Below are 20,686 nucleotides of genomic sequence, written 5' to 3' on the forward strand. Positions count from 1 at the left end.
TCAGGAGATGGAGATCATCCTGGCTAACATGGTGAAACCCCATCTCCACTAAAATAAAAAATAAAAAAAAATTAGCCAAGTGTGGTGGCAGGTACCTGCAGTCCCAGTTACTTGGGAGGCTGAGGCAGGAGAACAGCGTGAACCCAGGAGGCAGAGCTTATGGTGAGCCAAGATCGTGCCACTGCACTCCAGCCTGGGCGACTGAGAGAGACTCCGTCTCAAAAAAAAAAAAAAAAAAAAGCTATATAAATTTTTTAAAGCCTCCATAATTAAATTAAAATGGAAAAGTAACAAGTCAAATAATAATCCAAAAATTATCAGGAAAGAAAAATAGAGAATAACATGCAAAGAAAACAAATGGAAAATAAATAAAATGGTAGACATAAATACCAACACACGAATAATAACATGAAATTTAAATGCTCTAAACACATCAAATAAAATAGATTACCAGATGGAGTTTTATTTTTTTATTTAAAAATCTGACTTGGGGCCAGGCGCGGTGGTTCAAGCCTATAGTCCCAGCACTTTGGGAGGCCGAGACGGGCGGATCACGAGGTTAGGAGATCGAGACCATCCTAGTTAACATGGTGAAACCCAGTCTCTACTAAAAAATACAAAAAACTAGCCGGGTGAGGTGGCGGGCGCCTGTAGTCCCAGCTACTCGGGAGGCTGAGGCAGGAGAATGGCGTAAACCCGGGAGGCGGAGCTTGCAGTGAGCTGAGATCCAGCCACTGCACTCCAGCCTGCGCGACAGGGTGAGACTCTGTCTCAAAAAAAAGAAAAAAAAAATCTGATCCAGGAGTTGAAGAGGGCTGCAAAGGTGGGAAGTGAAATCAGTGCCTCAGTTGCTGATCCGTGTGTGTTTTGTGTCCAATTCTTTTATCACCAAAAAAGAGAAGAAATATTGCAGTGAATGAAGACTCCTCTGCATTTTAGCACTGCTTTTTCAACTGTAGTTGGCTTTTGAAAGAGGATGACAATGGAAGAGATGAAGAATGAAGCTGAGACCACATCCATGGTGTCTACACCCCTCTATGCAGTCACGTATCCTGTGTTTAATGAGCTAGAACGAGTAAATCTGTCTGCATCCCAGACACTGAGAGCCGCTTTCACTAAGGCTGAAAAAGAAAATCCAGGTCTCACACACGACATCATTATGAAAATTTTAGAGAAAAAAGGTGTAGAAGTTAACCTCATGGAGTCCCTTCTTTGTATGGCAGCTGATGATATAGAAGAATATATGATTGAGTGGCCAGAGCCAGAATTCCAAGACCTAAACAAAAAGGCATGAGCACTTAAACAAATTCTGAGTAAGATCCCAGATGAGATCAATGACAGAGTGAGGTTTCTGCAGACAATCAAGGATATAGCTAGTGCAATAAAAGAACTTCTTGATATGGTGAATAATGTCTTCAAGAAATATCAATACCAGAACCGCAGGGCACTTGAATACCAAAAGAAAGAATTTGTAAAGTACTCCAAAAGTTTCAGTGATACTCTGAAAACATATTTTAAAGATGGCAAGGCACTAAATGTGTTCATAAGTGCCAACCGACTAATTCATCAAACCAACTTCATACTTCAGACCTTCAAAACTGTGGCCTGAAAGTTGGATATGTTAAGAGGTACTTCTCAGTGGCAGTACTGAACTGCCTTTCTCTGTAAATTTTAAAGTTTGACTGTATAAATCATCAGTCCCTCCTGAAAGGATCTAATCCAGGATGTTGAATGGGATTATTGCCATCTTACACCATATTGTTGTAAAATGTAGCTTAATCATAACCTCACACTGAAGATTTTGCATCACTTTTGCTATTATCATTCTTTTAAGAATTATAAGCCAAAAGAATTTATGCCTTAATGTGTTATTATATAACATTCCTTAAAAGAATTGTAAATGTTGGTGTTTGTTTCTGACATTTTAACTTGAAAGTGATATGCTGCAAGATAATGTATTTAACAATATTTGGTGGCAAATATTCAATAAATAGTTTACATCTGTTAAACATTGGTTGAAAAAAATGCATGTGTGTGTGTGTGTGTGTGTGTGTGTGTGTGTGTATGATCAGAAGACCAAGACAACTTGGTGTAATGTCTAAAAAACTTCTAACGGGAGCTTATCAGCAGTTTATCAAATAATAAAGAAACAAGAATTTCTATTTTTGTCCTTAATCACTTTGGACACAGCATAGTCAATGGAAATATTTTTGTTAATTATTACTTATAAGGTACCGAGTATTTTTATATGATTTCCAACCTGTTTTAAAAGACTTATGAGTAAGAGATGGCATTTTCTAGTGTTTCCACACTATAATGCCACTTTTTGAACTCTTGTGACAAATGTAGATTTGACTCTTAAAATTAAGCCTTCCATATACTACTGGGGCCTCATTTTCTTTTCCCAAAAAATAGCCACAATTAATAGTACTTTGAAGCTATATCAACGGTTGGATTGAAATTGTCATGAGTGTTAATATTTTATACACTCTTCAACTAGGTACAGTTTTATTTCACCATAGAGAAGTTTTAAGGAAATTATGTATCAAATGTTCACGTTAAGTGGTTTCATTTTTCAATTATAAAATAAAGGGAAAATCGGGAAAAAAAATTTGACTTATTTATTATTTATTTTTTTGTAGAGACGTGGTCTCACTTTCTTATCCAGGCTGGTTTTGAACTCCTGGCCTCAAGCAATCCCCAGCCCCTTGGCCTCTCAATCAGGTGGACTTTCAGAAAACTACCCAATGACAGGCAGTCTATAAGGAATCAAATTTACATATAACAACATAGGGAAGTTAAAAACAAAGGGATAGAAAAAGATATACACACACTAATACAAAGAAAGCTAGAGCTGGTATATTAATATTAAAGTAGTCTCAAGTGCATGGAAAATTGCCAGGGATAAATAGGAACATTGAATAATGATAAGAAAAAAAAATCAGTTCTCCAAGAAGACAGGCCAGTCCTGAATAACCTAACCAGTATAACAATACCTAATGCCAGCATAAACCTACAACCTAACATTGGAACTTCAAACTACATGAAGCAGGCCAGGTGTGGTGGCTCAGACAAGTAGTCCCAGCCCCTTGGGGGGAGCCGAGGCAGGTAGATCACCTGAGGTCAGGAGTTTGAGACCAGCTTGGCTAACATGGTGAAATCCTACCTATACTAAAAAAATAAAATTAGCTGGGTGTGGTGCCAGGTACCTGTAATCCCAGCTACTTGGGAGGCTGAGGCAGAAGAATCACTTGAACCCAGGAGATGAAGGTTGCAGTGAGCCAAGATCATGTCACTGCACTCCAGCCTGGGTGACAAAGTGAGATTCTGTCTCAAAACAAAACAAACAACAAGCACAAAGCAGAAACCGACAGATCTGTTAAAAAAAAAAAAAAAAAAAAAGAGGACAGGCACACAATGATACTGGAAAATTTCCACATTCCCATGCTCTCAGCTATCAACAATAGAGGACAAGTCAGCAAGGCTATAAACACTTAAAATACCATCAAAAGGACAGAATTGACATTTAAAGAACACCGCACTCAACAAGGAGCATAATACACGTTCTTTTCAATGTCCACAGAATATGCATCAAGATAAACCACAGCCGGAGTCAAAAAAATAGAAAAAGAACAAAATCAACTCAAAGCATGGACAAGGAAGAAAATAACAAAATAAAGACAGCAATCAATAAGCTAAAAGCACAGGGAGAAAGGAGAAAACTTAATGAAGCTCAAAGGTAGTTCTTTGAAAAGATCAATAAAATTGATAAAATTTTAGTAAGACTGACAAAGAAATAAAGAGAGAAGACACAAATTACTAAAAGAGATGATATCACTACAGAGTCCACTTTAAACAGATAATGAGGGAATACTATGAAGAAGTCTAAGATAAATTTGACAAGTTACGTAAAATAAACTGATTCTCTAAAAGTTGCAAAACTTCCAGAACTCTCCTAGGAAGAAAGAGATAAACTGTCTTACATCTATTAAAGATATTAACTGTGTGTGTGTGTGTGTGTGTGTGTGTGTGTATGTGTGTGTGTATTTGAGATGGAGTCTCACTCTGTCGCCCAGGCTGGAGCGCAGTGGCGCAATCTCAGCTCACTTCAACCTCTGCCTCCTGGGTTCAAGTGATTCTCCTGCCTCAGCCTCCTTAGTAGCTAAGATTATAGGTGTGCGCCACCATGCCTGGGTAATTTTTATATTTTTAGTAGAGACGGGGTTTCACCATGTTGGCCAGGCTGTTCTTGAACTCCTGACATCAAGTAATCCACCCACCTCGGCCTCCCGAAGTGCTGGGATTACAGGTGTGAACCACTGTGCCCGGCAATTGTGTAGTTTAAAAAGCATCTGGAAAAAGACATCTTGACTCAAATGGCTTCACTGGTGAATTTTGCCAATCATTTCAAGAAGAAGCAACACCAATTCTACACAATTCCTCCCAGGAAAGAGAAGTGGAGGGAACACTTCCCAAATTAATTTATAAGGGCGGCATTATTCTGATACACAAACCAGACAAAGACAGCATCAGACAATGATACACCGATATCCCTCAGGAACATAGACACAGATCTTGAAAATACCAGGAAGTCAAATCCAGTCATATATTGATAGAAAAGGAATCACGAGCAATTGTGTTTTTTCCTGGGAGTGCAAGTCTGGATCGATATTTGAAAAATCTTTTGATGTAAGCTACCGTGTAAACAAACTAATGAAGAAAAACACATCGTCATAGCAACTGGTGCGGAAAAAGCCTTTGAGGAAATTCTACATAGATGATACTCTTCCTGGTGAGCTCGAGCAGAGCCCAGCCTGGAACCTGTGGCCCATGCCTTCCACATTTGGGCTCTGAGTAGCTTGGCAAAGGCAGTGGTGGGAGGAGGTGGAAATAAAGAGCTTTCTGGCCCCCATGGTCTCTGGCATTACTTGAATACCATGGACCCATAAGAGTTAGTGGCGGGTCCTCAGTGGCAGGAGAGGGAGGACAGGGATGCAAAGTCCGGGTGCCTGGGCAATGATGAACACCTTCTAGACACAGCACATTTCCAAGAAATGCTGACGAAACTCAAGAGCTGGGAAGTGCTGCTTCAAATATCTAGATTTGACACGGCCTCAGAAGCAGAGAGACATTGATTACAGGGAGGCACCTGGGTCCCTAAGAAGATACTAAGGCAGCAATAATAACAGTTATGATTACAAAATAATAAGTAACAATACTAGTAAAAGCAAGACCCCAGAAGTACTTTGAAATGTCCCACGCAATTCCCATGTGTGAAAATCCTGCTCATAATCTTTTTTTTTTTTTTCCCCTGAGATGGAGTCTTCCTCTGTTGCCCAGGCTGGGATGCAGTGGCATGATCTTGGCTTACTGCAACCTCTGCTTCCCAGGTTCAAGTGATTCTCCTGACGTGGCCTCCCAAGTAGCTGAGATTACAGGTGGCTGCCACCACACTCAGTTAATTTTTGTATTTTTAGAAGAGACTGCGTTTCACCATGTTGGCCAGGCTGGTCTTGAACTCCTGACCTCAGGTGATCTGCCCAACTCGTCCCCCCAAAATGCTGTGATTACAGGTGTGAGCCACTGCGCCCGGTGTGCAGGCAGCCTTCTTCCTGTGGTATCCACCCTCCAGGGGCTTCCTGCGGTATCCACCCTCCAGGGGCTTCCTGCAGAAAGAGTGTGTGCAGGGGGCGACCCGGACCCCTCATTCCATCCCTGCACCGTGAGGGTCCAACCTCTTGGCCTCTCTGGTGCCCTGTGGCCACCCGGGCAGAGCCAGTGGCTTTCCAGGAGCGTCCCCGGCCCTGGCCCCGGTCTGCAGTGGGGACAGTGGGACCACAGCGGAGATTCTGGGCGCAGGGCCCGGCAGGTTCTCCTGGGAACTCGCCTCCCTCGCGCGGAAGGGACTTACTCCTGGAGGCCGCCATCGGCTCCGCACCCCGCGGCTGCCATCTAGTGGCCACGAGCGGAGACGCCGGGCAGAGAGTCCGCTCCTACCAGGCGAGCCACAGGCCAAGAGAGGGAGCACACGCGGCCAGCACGTCCTCCAGCGCCGCGGGTTCGGGAGGGGCCTCCCAGTGCGGGGGCCATCGTGGGGCCACTTTTGCATCACCTTCCGATTTTTGGAAATACGAGTTTATTTCCATCTTACAGGATGGCTTTCCGTTGCCCAGCTCTTGAATACCCAGCCCTCCCAGCTATGCCTGTGCAGGAAGTCACGCCTGTAACTTAGCCGCTTCACCGAGCCCCCGGCCCTGCGGACGTCCTGGGGCTGAGGGCCTCTGTGATCCTGGGGAGATGGCCCTGCTGCTCTGAGCTCGTTTCCTCACTGGCCGCAGCGGGTTCAGGGTGACAGCTGCAGCCCCTGGGCGAGCAGGTGCAGGAGACATCCCCAGTTCCCCCAGACACAGGTTCCCAGAGCGAGGCAGAGAACCTTCCAGACCCCAGGCAGGAGGTCTCTCTTCTACCCTCCAGCCAGAGAACGTTCCCTTCCTGAATGTCTAGGCTCTGATGGGAAAGATCCTTTACCTGAAAACGCTCAAATGCTGGCCTGGGTTCCCTGAGCCTTAAAAGCACATTTGTAGAAATGGGGATAATAAGGGTTCCAGGAGCACTCACTGATCCTGAGGACTGGGCACTGTGCTGGGCCTGGAATAGATGGGAGGTGAGCCAGAGAAGAGCCCTGGTTAGGAGGCGAAGTCCTCACACTGCCTGACACAGAGCACACCCTCTGTTCTTGTCGCCCTCTCCCAGGAACAGGCATCTGAATCCACTGCCCCCTGCACACTCCTTCCCTCCAGCTGTATGGGCAGGGGCTGTGGCTACCTCTCTTAACTAGTCTCACAACCCGTACTGCCCTCTCTGGGGTCCAGGCAGGTTCCACGGTGTCATGCTGGGTCCTGCTTTCTGCCACTAGCAGGGGGAGGTGGGGAGGCTTGGAGTTGCTGTGGGCAGGGCCTCAGCTGCACACTCCGAGGACCAGGCAGCCCCACACTCATCTCAGTCGCCACGCAGCTTTGAACATATTCTGACATACGGAATTTCGCTTTGTAAGCTGCTTTGTGTTTCTGAAAATGTGTCCTCTAAGCTCACCTTTACACAGATCTGCGGCTTCTCTTATGTAGACCAGCACAGCATGTTACGAAAGAGGCCAGATACATAGAGCAGACCCCGGGCTCAGACCCAGGCTCCAAACCTCCTGGGCCAACCGCTCCACCTCCCCAGGCCCCAGTGCCCATGTCTGCAAAATGGGGCACTAGTTGTTTCCACCATATTGGACGTTTGGCAAGGATTATGGAGGGGAGTCGTGTGAAGGTCAAAGGCTGGCAGGTAACAAATGCTTAATAAATGTAACTATTCTTATTTTTATTCCAGGCAACTATCTACTGAGTCCCTGCCCTGAGCAGGAGAGGCAGGGAGCGGGAGGGTTAATAGCAGTGTTAGGAGCTGGACTCCCTGGGTTTGAATCCCAGTTCTGCCACTTATGAGCTGGCTGACCCCGAGTAAGGGGCTTACACTCTCTAGCCTCAGTTTCCTCATCTGTAAAAAGGGATAACAACCATATCAACCCACGCAGATAGGAGTGAGCACAGCAGGCCCGTGGCTGCTGCCCTGAGAAAATCCTGCCTGCAGGGCTGGCCCCTAACTGGCATCTGGCAGCTGAAATGTCCCCTACATGGAGAGGCCGGGACACCCAGCCGTGTGGCAGCAGCTCCCATGGCATGTTGAGCCAACACTGCGGTTTATGCAAGCAAAACTCCAGCTTTCCTTCCAGGAGTTGGGAATTGTGGCACGTGCCAGGCAGAGGGTGCCTACGTGACGGGCTTCCCTAGGGAGGAATATTTCACACATGTGGCTGAATTTTTCCTGGTGGGTGGGGAATGTGCTGTGTCCCCTCGCAGGAGAGAGGAAGGAGGGGGGCTTCAGTCTGCCCATGGATGCCTGCAGACTCCGCCTGAGCTATGGCACTCTTATAAACCTTAGACAAGAGGATGACTCTATATTTAGTCCTGTGAGTCCTTCTAGAGGATCCCAGAACGTGTGGGTGGGGTCCCCAGACACACTCTCTCACAAGCCTGCATGAGTGGCCCAAATGACCCCAGACCAGGAGGCTTGGACGACAGACATTCATTCTCTCAGTTCTGGAGGCTGGAAGTCTGAGATCACAGTGTCTGTAGGGTAGGCTCCTTCTGGAGGTGAGAGACAGGACTAGCTGGAATCTCCTAGGCTGACTAAGAATCCCTAAGCCTAGCTGGGAAGGTGACCACATCCATCTTTAAACACGGGGCTTGCAACTTAGCTCACACCCGACCAATCAGATAGTAAAGAGAGCTCATTAAAAGGCTAATTAGGCAAAAACAGGAGGTCAAGAAACAGCCAATCATCTATCGCCTGAGAGCAAAGCGGGAGGGACGATGAGTGGGATATAAACCCAGCCATTCGAGCTGGCAACGGCTACCCCCTTGGGGTCCCCTCACGTCGTATGGGAGCTCTGTTTTCACTCTATTAAATCTTGCAACTGCACGCTCTTCCAGTCCGTGTTTGTTACGGCTCAAGGTGAGCTTTCACTCGCCGCCAGACCCGCCCTTGCCTTCCACCCCTCCAGATCCGGCAGGGTGCCTGCTGCACTTCTGATTCATCAAGGCACTGCCCAGTGGAGCTACAGGCTCGTCATTGTCCCCGTGCGGCTAAGTGCCTGGGGTTCGTCCTAATGGAGCTGAATAGAGCTGTAACACTCACCGCATGGCCCAAGATTCCATTCCGTGGAATCCGTGAGGCCAAGAACCCCAGGTCAGAGAACAAGAGGCTTGCCACCATCTTGGAAGCAGCCCGCCACCATCTAGGGAGCTCTAAGAACAAGGACCCTCCCCGCCCACCCCCCCGTAACAGAGGCTCCCAGGAAGAATCTGCCCCAAGCCTCTCTCCCAGCCTCTGGGACTGCTGGCACCCCTCAGCAGTCCCTGGCTTGTGGCCGTATCCCTCCAACTTCTGCCTGCATCTTCACATGTGAGAGCTAAGCCCCCAACTGACTGGACCAAGGGGACACCACAGAAGCCTTAAAAACTGAGTTCTGGCAGGGCGCGGTGGCTCACGCCTGTCATCTCAGCACTCTGGGAGGCTGAAGCAGGCAGATCACTTGAGGTCAGGAGTTGAAAAGCAGCCTGGCCAACACGGTGAAACCCCATCTCCACTAAAAATACAAAAATTAGCCAGGCATGGTGGCAGGTGCCTGTAGTCTCAGCTACTTGGAAGGCTGAGGCAGAATTGCTTGAACCCGGGAGGTGGAGGTTGCAGTGAGCCCAGATCGCACCCCTGCACTCCAGCCTGGGCGACAGAGCGAGACTCCATCTCAAAAACAAAAAACGAAAAAGCAAAGTGGAGTTCCAACCACGATGGGACGGGAGATTGGGCACATATTACCACGCTGCTCCCTGTTGAGGTTTAGCCACAACTGGCCAGCGTTAATGTTAAAGGAGAGATTGTGAGACTGATGGAATGGGCTCCTGGTGGCAGTAAGAGACCAGATTGTAAGCAAGACCTAAGACTGTGTGACGCGAGGGTGAAATCACACACCCCACACTTAAAAAAACTGGGTTCTGGCTGCCGTAGGGCTTTTCTCTTCCTCTAGCAGCCAGCAAGCCCTGGCCTTGGGATGGATGACAATCAAACCATCACAGCTCTATCAGATGCTGATAACTGACCCCATTCCAGCAGCCATAACTATAACTGTGATTGGATAAGAGGCTGATTTCAGTAGCTTTCTCTTGATGAGAAACCGCTGGCCAAAGACAGGCATGGGATGGCTTCTACCTCGGAGCCTCCAGAAGGAACCCACCCTGCAGACACCTTGATTTCAGACTTCCAGCCTCCAGACCTGTGAGAGACTGGCTCTGGCTGGTTTACAGAGGCTGCACACCAAGCTTTACGTTCCTGCTCCACCTTTTGACATATAGAGCCTGACTGTAATGCCTTTAAATATGAAGCCTCCACCCCAGGTGAACATGGGACGCATGTAACATGCATGTGTGCTCAGTGCACGTGTCAGGACCTGTTTTGTGAATATTCACAGCTCCTCCTGTAACCTGCTGAGTATGCTTAACCTGCCATAACCTTAGCCAATGCAGTCAGCATGAAGCCCCGTTCCACCCTCCCCTCCTCGAAGCGCCTGCCTCTGGTTTTGGCTAGAGGCCCACTTCCCAGCTCGCAGGTTGTAACCCTTTATAATAGCCTTCTTTCTAAATTTATAAATCGTGCAATTCTTAAGCTGACACGTGACTTTCTGCTCCCCGCCTTTGTTCCCCCTCTCTTCTCTTCTAAGGTCACCTGCCATTGGATTTGGAGGCCATCGTAATCTAAGATCTCATCTCAAGATCCTTAATTACATTTGCAAAATTTGCAAAGATGCTTTTTCCTCCCCGCCCCCCGCCCCAAATAAGGTCCGACTCACAGCACCTGGAAGTTAGGATGCATGCTGGTCATGGCGGGGCCAGCCTTCAGCCTCAGACAGGGTCCTCGAGGGGACTCAATGAATCCCCACCCTACAGCACTGTGGGAGGGTGCGGCACAGGGAGCAGCTCTGGAAGGCCCCATGGTGGCTGCTCCCCTGAGCATTGCACACCTGTCCCTAGGCGGTGGCCTGGGGGCTTCCAGCTGCAAGGAAGTTGCTGAGGCTGCAGGCACCCCAGGAGCAAATGAAGGGATTAACCTGGAGGGTGGTAGTCGGGGTGGGAAGGCTTCTAGGGGGAGTGACCTGTGGGGTGGAGGCTGGAGGATGAGCAGAGCCAGCAGAAGGCGGGTCCAGAGCCGTGTTTGCAGGGCTGCAATGTGGGAGGTGACAGTCCCCTGGAGGATGTGCTGAGGGGGTTGCAATGCCCAGGGGCGGTGGTGGAGGTGCCGGCTTTCCAGGCTGCAGGTCGGGTGGGAGAGGCACCACTGGGAGGAGAGGTTGGGACCCTCCTCTATCAGTATGCTGGGTCTCTGGACAAATGAGACAAAGCCATCTGCTGTGGACTGAACGGCGTCTCCTCCCCGCAACTTCAAACATTGAAACCCAAACCTCTAACAGGATGGTATCTGGTGATGAGACCTTTGGGAGGTGACTGGGGTGAGATAAGGTCATGAGGGTGGGGCCCCCATGATGGGATTCGTGCCCTTACTAGGAGACATAGGAGAGCCCCAGTCTTTCTCTCCTTTGGCCACACGAGGGCACAGTGAGGAGGTGTCCATGAGCCAGGCAGGCTCCCTGACCTGGGACTTTCACTCTCCAGCACTGTGAGAAAATTGATTTCTGCTGTGTGAGCCCCAGTCTCCACTGTTTTGTTTCCGCAGCCTGAGCTGAGGCACCAGCCTTCCCCAGACCCCCAGAAGGAGGCACCATGTCTGTGTGGGATGATGACGATGGTGAAGGGTGTCCGATGAGGGACGCGCTTCGACGGGTGTCCTGACTCATCCCGGGTGCAGGGCTGTTCCCCTCACATTCTGGAGAAGACTCCAAAACCCTCCGGAGTGTGGGGCTTCCCCGGCTTTGCCGTGTGTTCCAGTTCCCAGGGGTCTTGTCAGCAGGTCGGCTCCATTCGGTAGGTTCTGGGGGCCTGGGAGCCTGCATTCCTAACAAGCCCCCAGGTGGCCATGCCCATGCCGCGCTCCATGGTCCACGTTGAGTGGCAAGATCCTCACGAGTGGCCCTTGATCTCAGCCGTCCTCGTGCAGATATCCCCAAACCCGAGCTGCTCCGGAGGCTTTTTAAAGCACAGAGCTTCAGACTCCAGGGTGGAGCCTGGGATTCCGCATTCCTAGCAAGTTCCCGGCTGCTGCTGCTGGTCTGGGCATCCAGCTGGAGCAACACTCTGCAGGTGGTTCTCAGCCCCAGGGGCTTTTCTCAATGACTGCTGCCCCGGCCCCGCCCACTCCATCAGCATCTGCGGCCGTGGGGTTCTTTTTGCAGTGCCCCGGGGATTCAGAGAACCCCTGACTTCGCTCCTGCTCTCTTTCTCTCAATCTGTCAAAGCTCATCTCATGAATATTTCATCTCTGAAGCAGATAGAACAGAGCAAAGCTCCAACAAAGCAAAACCTAAGCCAACGCGGTAGTTCTCAAAATTCTGCGGTTTTACAAACGTGGCCTGAAATTAGCTTACTTTTAAGCCGAAGGAAAATGGGGCCCATGTGAATCGCCGACCTCCCAAGTGTTCTGGCTGGAGACAGAAGTTCTCCCTGGGTGGGTACTGTTAGTAGCATCCAGGGCCCCCCAGGCCAGCAGGATGCAGAGAAAATGAGACAGAATGTCAGTGGCGGGGGCACCTCTTTTGAGTCTGTATTCTGGAGTTGGTGGGCAGCTGGTCTGAGGGCCATGGTGAGAGTCTCCTACCAGGGTTTCCGTGGTGCCAAGTGTCCAGGTGCCTGGAGACCACCCCAGGGTACTGCCCCTCCAGTCCAAACCCAGCCAATGGGTGACAAGGCTGACGGTTCAGCACAGAGATGCACAGACCCCAGGCCCCGGGTCCACAGATCCCACAAGCAGTGGAGGTCATAGCTCCTTCCTCAGTATGAGCCATCTGGGTGGCCTAGTGTCTACCTTAGGGCAGGCGTCCCTGGGTCCTCTCAGGTAAGCCACATTCACCTGGAGAGGCATGAGGTGAGGGGCACTAAGGCCACCTGGCCCTCTACAGCGGCCACCTGAAATATGTGCCCTCATTTCACCCTGGAGGAGGAGGGAAGCACAGACAGGTGGTGGCCTTGTTAGAGAAACTCAGAATGGAGGCGGGAGAGATGCTGTGCTTTTCAAAGTCATGGCTGGTGGCCAGGCCACGTGATGGGAGCACGCTCACCTGCATACCACCATGAAGCCCGGCCACACTGCATTTCCACCTGGGCACATCCCTCCCAGCCACTCAACTCCTCCCCAACCCCCCCCTTTCCCTGACAAGGAGCTTGACCTGAAGGAGCAGGGTGTGACAAGGGAACTCACTGGCTCTGCGACCTGGAACAAGTCACTTAAGCTCTCTGAGCCTCAGTTTCTTCATGTGGAGGATAGAGCGAAAACCAATTGGCCTTGGAGGGTGGGTCTAAGTTACAACAGACGCATCCCAATGAACAGCAGTGATGAAGCACCTGCCATGCACAGCAGCCAAGTACACAACCATCCTTGAGACGGGGCCGTGGGATGGGAACTCCTGTCTGCATGGGACAGCGGGGGACACGGGCACAGAGGGTTCGCTGGCAGGGGTGGAACTGCTCCAGAATAACTGTGCTGCCCTGAGGATTGGGTGAGTGGATGTGGGCGAAGCATCAGGGCCTGACTCTGCAGGGAAGTGGAGCAGAACTTGGACATTCTCATGACTCCCATGCCCTTCTGTGCTCTGGGCTGCTCGGGACCAGGCTGGGCTCACAGTGGTCAGTGAAAGGCCACCTACTGGAGCCAGCCTCATGAAGGGGGTGGGGGCCATGTGCTTTCGGGCCAACAGCACCCACAGAAAGCACCCTGTGACCTGGACAGCAGCATGCCTGGCTCTGAGCCTGTTGGGCCATATGGATGCCCGATGCATAATGGTCTTCAGCTGATTGCAATAAAGAGCAGGCAGGCAGAATGCATTTGACAGGAGGGTGTCACCCCTAGAACCACACCCAGGGAGACGGAGAGGCCCAAGCCCCAGTGCAGGCTTACTCGAGAGAGAGGCTTAGCTGTCCTGTGCCTCTGGTCACACTGTGAGTGGATGTGACTCAGCATCATCCACACTATTAAACCGCTTCTTAAAAGTGTGGAATGTATGAAAGTTAGATGCTGACATGAAATCATACCACATTAAACTGCATGTATTTAATCAGAGCTGTGGGAATCATAGAGCAGTTTTCCATCACTCAAACTATCTGATTATTAAGTCATCCATATACCCATCTATGCATCCACCCATCCATCCATCCACACATCAAGCCATCCTTTATCCCTCCCTTCCCCTCTCTCTTTTATCCATCTATCCATTCACCCACCCACCCATCCATCCACATACCTACCCACACCCCCATCCATTCACCCCTGCATCCACATACCCACCCATCCATCCATCCACCCATCCACCCATGCATCCACATATGCATCCATCCATCACCCATCTATCCATCCATCCATCCACACATCAATCCATCCTCTATCCCTCCCTGACCTCTCTCTTCTATCAATCTATCCATCGATCGATCCATCGATCGATCCACCCATCCATCAAGCCATCCTTTATCCCTCCCTTCCACTCTCTCTTTTATCCATCTATCCACTCACCCACCCATCCATCCACATACCTACCCACACACCCATCCATCCACCCACGCATCCACATATCCACCCATCCATCCACCCATGCATCCACATATCCACCCATCTATCCATCCATTCACCCACCCACCCACCCATCCACATACCTACCTACACACCCATTCATTCACCCATGCATCCACATATCCACCCATCCATCCACATATCTACCCATCCATCCATCCACCCACCCATCCACCCACCCATCCACCCACCCACACATCCACACATGCATCCATCCATCATCCATCCATCCATCCATCATCCATCCACACATCCATCCATTCACACATCAATCCATCCTTTATCCCTCCCTCCCTCCCCTCTCTCTTCTATCCATCTATCCATTCACCCACCCACCCACTCATCCACATGTCTACCCACACACACATCCATCCATCCATCCATCCATCCATCCACAGATCAAGTCATCCTTTATCCCTCCCTTCCACTCACTCTTTTATCCATCTATCCATTCACCCACCCATCCATCCACACACCTACCCACACACCCATCCATCCACCCACGCATCCACATATCCACCCACCCATCCATCCATCCATCCACCCACCCATCCATTCACATATCCATCCATCCACGCATCTACATGCATCCATCCATCATCCATCCACACATCCATCCATTCACACATCAATCCATCCTTTATCCCTCCCTCCCTCCCCTCTCTCTTCTATCCATCTATCCATTCACCCACCCACCCACCCATCCACTCGCATATCTACCCACACACTGATCCATCTACCCCATAGCATCCACAATCACCATCCATCCATCCACCACCCACTCACCATCCATCCACCACAATCCTATCCATCCATTCAACATCCATCTGTGCTTTATCCTGCCTCCCACTCTCTCTTCCAAATCCATCCATCCGTCCATCCATCCATCCAGCCAGCCAGCCATCCACCCACCCACCAATGCATCTACACGTGCATCTACCATCCACACATGCATCCATCCATCCATTATCCATCCATTCACCCACACATCTATCCATCCATTCACACATCCATCTGTGCTTTATCCCTGCCCCCCACTCTCTCTTCTATCCATCCATCCATCCATCTATCCATCCATCCATCCATCCATCCATCCAGTTGGTCACACATTTATTAGCACCTGTTTTATGCCAAGTTCTGTGCAGGGCAGGCACTGATGAATCAGAGAAGGTGTTACATATGGCCCCTCTCCCAGTAGATTCATAGGCCTGGGGGGAAGTAATCCATTAATGAAAGACAAGTCACTGAACAACAGCCCAAGGGAAGAAGACTATACCAGTTCTGTTTTGATCGAGGAGAGAAGTGTCAGGGCAGGAAGTGGGGAGATGCAGAACTGAGGTGGAAGGGAAGAGGGAGTTGGGCCTGCCTACCATCTATTTCCTGTTTCCTGGGGAAACATTATAGCCCATGTCTGTGTGCCAGTCTTTGTGCCCTGAGTGGCACAGCCAGCCCCCTCCAAAGATATGCATGCAATTCAGGTCTGGTCAAAGGGTTCATCCCACTCCCTTGGCCAGCATGATTGGGTTAGGGGTGGGCAGTGATTCAAATCAGTCCAGTGACTGGGAAAGAGGCAGTCTTGCTCTTGTGTGACTACTAAAACAGCAGAATGCTAGCCTGGTGCTGTCAGTGACCACCTCCGCATGGCATGGGGGAGTTCATACAGAGAACACCAGCGAGAAGAGACAGAATGAGAGCTTCCTAAGGCTCTCTTAGCACCTGGATCCAGCCAGGACTGAAGCTGTTATTCCTAAACTTAAAAGCCATTAAATTTCTGTTTGGCATCAGCCAGGATAGGCTTGTTTTCTGTCATTTGTAACTAAGTGTCCTTACTAATATGGCAGGGTATAGCCTCAGCAAAGAGATCCAGGAGGTCCCAAGACAGCAAGAACTCCCATGAGGCTCTGAAATCCCCTGCCAGAGACCCAGGGTGGCTGGTATAACATTAAGCGGGCACAAATGCATCTGGGGCAAGTCCCTCCCCAGCTCAGGCTTCATTTTTCCCATATGTGAAATAAGTTTTGTTTTCTCACTTAAAGCTTCCCAACGCTTTCCTTGAATGACATTTTATACCTTATATCCTGAACTGCTCTGAAACTGGGAGGAAGTAGAGGACATCTGTATGGGGTGAGCACCTTGGAAATGGGAAGAAAGCCATTACCTAGGAGGTACTGTGACAGAGGTGACCAGCTGCCTACCCCAGTATTGGTTCTTAGCTTATTCACCCATAGCAGGTTATCTGGAATAAAGCCAACAGCTCAGCCTCCTTTGAGATGATGTTATGGCTGGTCATCCATAATTGGAAGCAGAGTGGACAATATATATGTCCTTAAAAGATGGAACGTTTTCTTGAACCTTTCCCTCTTCCTCTATTGGAACGCAGATACAATGGCTGGAGTCTAAGCAGCCACCTTGAACTGCGAGGCAGCATATGAAGGATGTTGGAGCAGCAAGAAAGGTGGAGGCCAGGTCCCTCTACATTTGAAGCCCTCATATCAGCTCTGGACTGCTGCTCTCTGTCTTCTTTAATATGACAGAGAAATACGCCTCTGTCTCACGTAAGCCATGTTCTTTAGTTGTTTTTCTGTCACATGTGGCTGATGGGACTCTGAATAGCAGCACGTCTTGGATATTCTGGCTGGGAGGAAGGAAAAGTCAGAGGGGAGGAAGGGGTCTCTTCTTTCAAGACATGGATATTTGGATTTTTGTGTTAATTTGAAACCATCTTATTTGATGCTTTCAAATTACAGAACATTTCCCTCAAACACCTCCAGTCCCTGGTTTAAGTCGCTAAAATAGTTTCCACTCCTAAGCAACCGCATCAGGGGTTTAATCAGACAATAGAGCAGTGTACGTGGATATCAATGCCCCTCAGAACAGATGGGCCCGGAATGCTCCCTGCTGCCATAACAGGTAGAGAGGGATCACTCCTCACTTGTTAAAATGTACCTGTCGATTTTCTTCTTGTTTCATAACAACTCCATTTTGTCACTCTAATTTTAGTGGCAATGTTTTTGTTCCAATCAGCGATCATTTTGGAAAAGTAGGCTGCTAGAAGAACTCTTGGCATACAAAATGACAAGCAATTTTTAAACGGCATAAGACGGGTGATTTTTAACCACACGGAATTCTAAATCTGTTTTGAGTTGGTTAGTGCTCCTTAGAAAATAACTAGCTGTCCGGGAGATGTGATATCCACTCTGCTAGCTCTGGTGTGGCAGGCCTACTGTGTGCCAGGGGCGGACACGGGGAGGCATCAGACAGGGTCCCTGCCTCAAGGAGTTGCAGAGTGGGGACGCAGATGAGAGAAGCGCAGATGGACATGGGCACTGGGCTTTGGAACTGAAGGTTGGCTATAGAGATGATGTTGGGCTAAGCATCTGGGAGAGCCTCACCTCTGCCTTCCAGCCCAGGGTCCTGCCCAGCCCCAGGAGGGGACCAGGCAGCAGCCAGACTGACCTCATTCTCTGGGCTCAAGAATCCAGAATGTAAGAAAGTTTGGCAGTTTCTCAAAAAGTTAAACACAGAGTTACCATATGAACCACCGATTCCACTCCCAGGTAGGCACACCCAAAAGAAGGAAAAACAGGTAAGCATATCCTTACACATGGACGTTCACAGCCGCACCACTCACAGATGCAGCCAGAAGGGTGGGAGCAACCCGAGTGTCCCTCAACAGATGAGCACATAATGCAACGTGGTCCCTACACAAAAGGAAGTGCTATTCAGCCTTCAAAAGGAACGACGCACCACAACGCCATAATGTGGACGAGCCTCGAGAACAGGGCACCGAGGGAAGGACACCAGTCACGAAGTCCACGCTGGAGGATTTCATTGATAGGAAATGCACAGGAAAGGCAGTCCGCAGCAATGGGAAGTAGATTAGTGGCTGCCAGGGCTGGGGGGCATGAGGAGTGACTGCTAAAGAGCATAGGGTTTCTTTTTGGGGTGATGGAAATGTCCTCAAATTAAATAGAAGTGACAATTCACAACTTCAGGAGGATCTAAATGCCACAGGATTTTTGTACCTTAAAATGGTTAATGTGAATTTCGCCTGAATTAAAACACAAAAGCCTTCCAGAATGGTCTGCTAGGGCTCAGATATGCCGTGCTGCCCTTCCCTCTGCTTCTTGCAGTCAGGTCACCACCAGGGGTCCTCTGGGTCTCCCCTGCCTGACTCTGCAGGGATCTGTGCAGTAAGGCGGGGCAGGGTGCTAGAAACACCCAGACCCCCTTCAGATCCAAGCTGGCCAGTTTCTAGCTGGGGTAGGGGGCTGAGGATGTTGCTGAACTTCTTGGAGCCTCAGTTTCCTTCTTGGTAAAGCGGTACTAGCTGCATATAGGGCCAGCAGTGGCATCAAAGAGATGATGCAGCACGCAGGGTAGACGTGAGCTCCCTCCCTGCCTGTCTACTGGGGCAGAGGCCACGTCTGATGGACAGGGTAGTTCTGCCAGTGGCTATTTACTGAGCAGGCTTCTGCACCAGACGGTGAAGCGGTGATGGAGGAAGTTGTGGACAGGGAGGATAAAGTCCCCAGCATCACCTGAGAGATAGGCAAGAACAGAGCTCCCCAAATCAGCCAAGTCATTCTGGCCACAAGAGTGTCACCACACCAAGAAAAGGACAAGGTGAGGAATGGGATGCGGGAGCAGTTCAGGGAAGGCCCTTGGAGTGGTGGCACAGCGGGGAGGCTGCCCGACCCTGCAGGGAAGCCTGTGGCAGCAGAGAGAGCTGGGTGCCTGCAGCAGTGAGGGCCGGAAGGCAGGGCTGCCTCTTCCCACTCTGGCATCTCAGGAGTCTGCAGGGCACACACCACAGCCTGTGCCCCTGAGTTATTTAACAAGCAAAGGAAGGGAGCAGCCATTTGTAGAGGTTTTTCCAGGCAGGTTTCCCTCAGCAGGAGAAACAAGGCTGGGGGAAGCCTCAGACCATGGGGAGCTTGGAGATGGAGGGAGGAGGCAGGCAGTGGTGTGAGGGTGAGGCCAAGGACTTGGCTCTTGGCTTCCAAGGTTGCTAGACTTGGCTTCTGAGGCCTTGGCTCTGGCTCCCGGCTTCCAAGGTTCTCATCCTACACATGGGAAGAGGGGCCAGGTGAGCACCAGTGGCGGTGTCAGGTCCAGAGACCCGCCCTGGGGGTGTGGAGAAGGCAGGTATCTCCAACTTTCCCCAAAGGTGTCTGCACTAGCGACCGAAGCTTCCCAGGCTTTGGTCTCACATCCGCATCTTGGGCCTGCCTCATCGGGGTCTGTCCACAGTAGGCCATTGCTTATCCCCAGGTGTAACTCGCTGAGAGGCTTTATTCCCTGGAACACAGGGCCTGGCATCCTACGTGTTCTAGTAAGAGGGTGGCGGGGTGAATGAATGGGTTGGTGGGTGGCTGAGTGAATGACTCGCCTGAGACGTTCCAGTTCTGTTCTCCTTCAGCAGAGCGAGCGTGGCCCATCATCAGGGCCCATGCTCCTGGCAGTAAGTAGGACAGCCCTGCTTCACGCAGCGGCCCCAGGGACGGTGCCCACTGCCCTCCTTTGCTTGCAGACATGTCCCCATTTGGATGAGAAATGATACGGTCACTCTGGCACATAGACTCCTTCTAGGAGGATCCAGGAGAAATGCCAGGAGCTTCAGGAACAAGAAATAGGTCAGGTCCCCACTGGGATTTTGTATCTGTGCCAGAGCTCAAGGACAGAGCACGTCCCCGAACAAAGCTGGAGCTGCAGAGTGACCTGAGCTTGTGCTCAACAGATGTGATGCATAGCTGGTGCACACAGCGGGGGGCAGGGGGCTGAGCCTTCTGCAAGAGCACATTAAATGGTGTGTGTGCACATGCACATGTACACATGTGTAAATGTATGTGGGTGTATGTGTGCTTCTGGGCACGTGTGTAGCATGTGCATGTGTGTAGTATGTGCACAAGCACACGTGTGTGTGTTCTATGGGCATGTGTAGGCATGTGTGTGCATGCATGCATACATGTGTGTGCACATTTGCATGTGTAGTGGTGTGTGTGTTCTATGGGCATGTGTAGGCATGTGCGTCTGTGTGCATGCATGCTTACATGTGTGTGCATATTTGCACGTGTGTAGTGGTGTGTGTGTGCATGGGTATCTTTCATTTGCTACTCAGTGAGGTCTGTGGCTGCATGTGTCTGTGAGAGAGGCACCAGCCAGTACACCCTGGGTCCTGCAGGTGCTGGAGGCTGGAGCGGGTGGGCATCCATCATCTTCCTCCGCCATCTCCTACCCTATCCCTGGGCCATGAAGGAAGGCCTTACCTAACCTTGCGTGAGCATGTACCTCCCAGCGGTCCATGGACAGTGTGACCTGGGCCCTCTGGTTCCCACTGCCAAGCAGCTGGGGGGAA

General features: G+C 50.2%; 1 protein-coding gene and 1 pseudogene across 2 annotated transcripts in view; one reads left to right on the top strand and one right to left on the bottom strand.

The window, feature by feature from the left end:
* SHANK2 (SH3 and multiple ankyrin repeat domains 2) overlaps nt 1–20,686 on the bottom strand; it is a 667,466-nt gene that overhangs the window by 295,894 nt on the left and 350,886 nt on the right. The gene's annotated exons all lie outside the window — the stretch shown is intronic.
* Nucleotides 977–1,854, top strand: LOC108538872 (programmed cell death protein 10 pseudogene; annotated as a pseudogene).

The sequence above is a fragment of the Rhinopithecus bieti genome, unplaced genomic scaffold, assembly GCF_001698545.2.
Source record: "Rhinopithecus bieti isolate Rb0 unplaced genomic scaffold, ASM169854v2 scaffold_1014, whole genome shotgun sequence".
NCBI classification, from domain to species: Eukaryota; Metazoa; Chordata; class Mammalia; order Primates; family Cercopithecidae; genus Rhinopithecus; species Rhinopithecus bieti.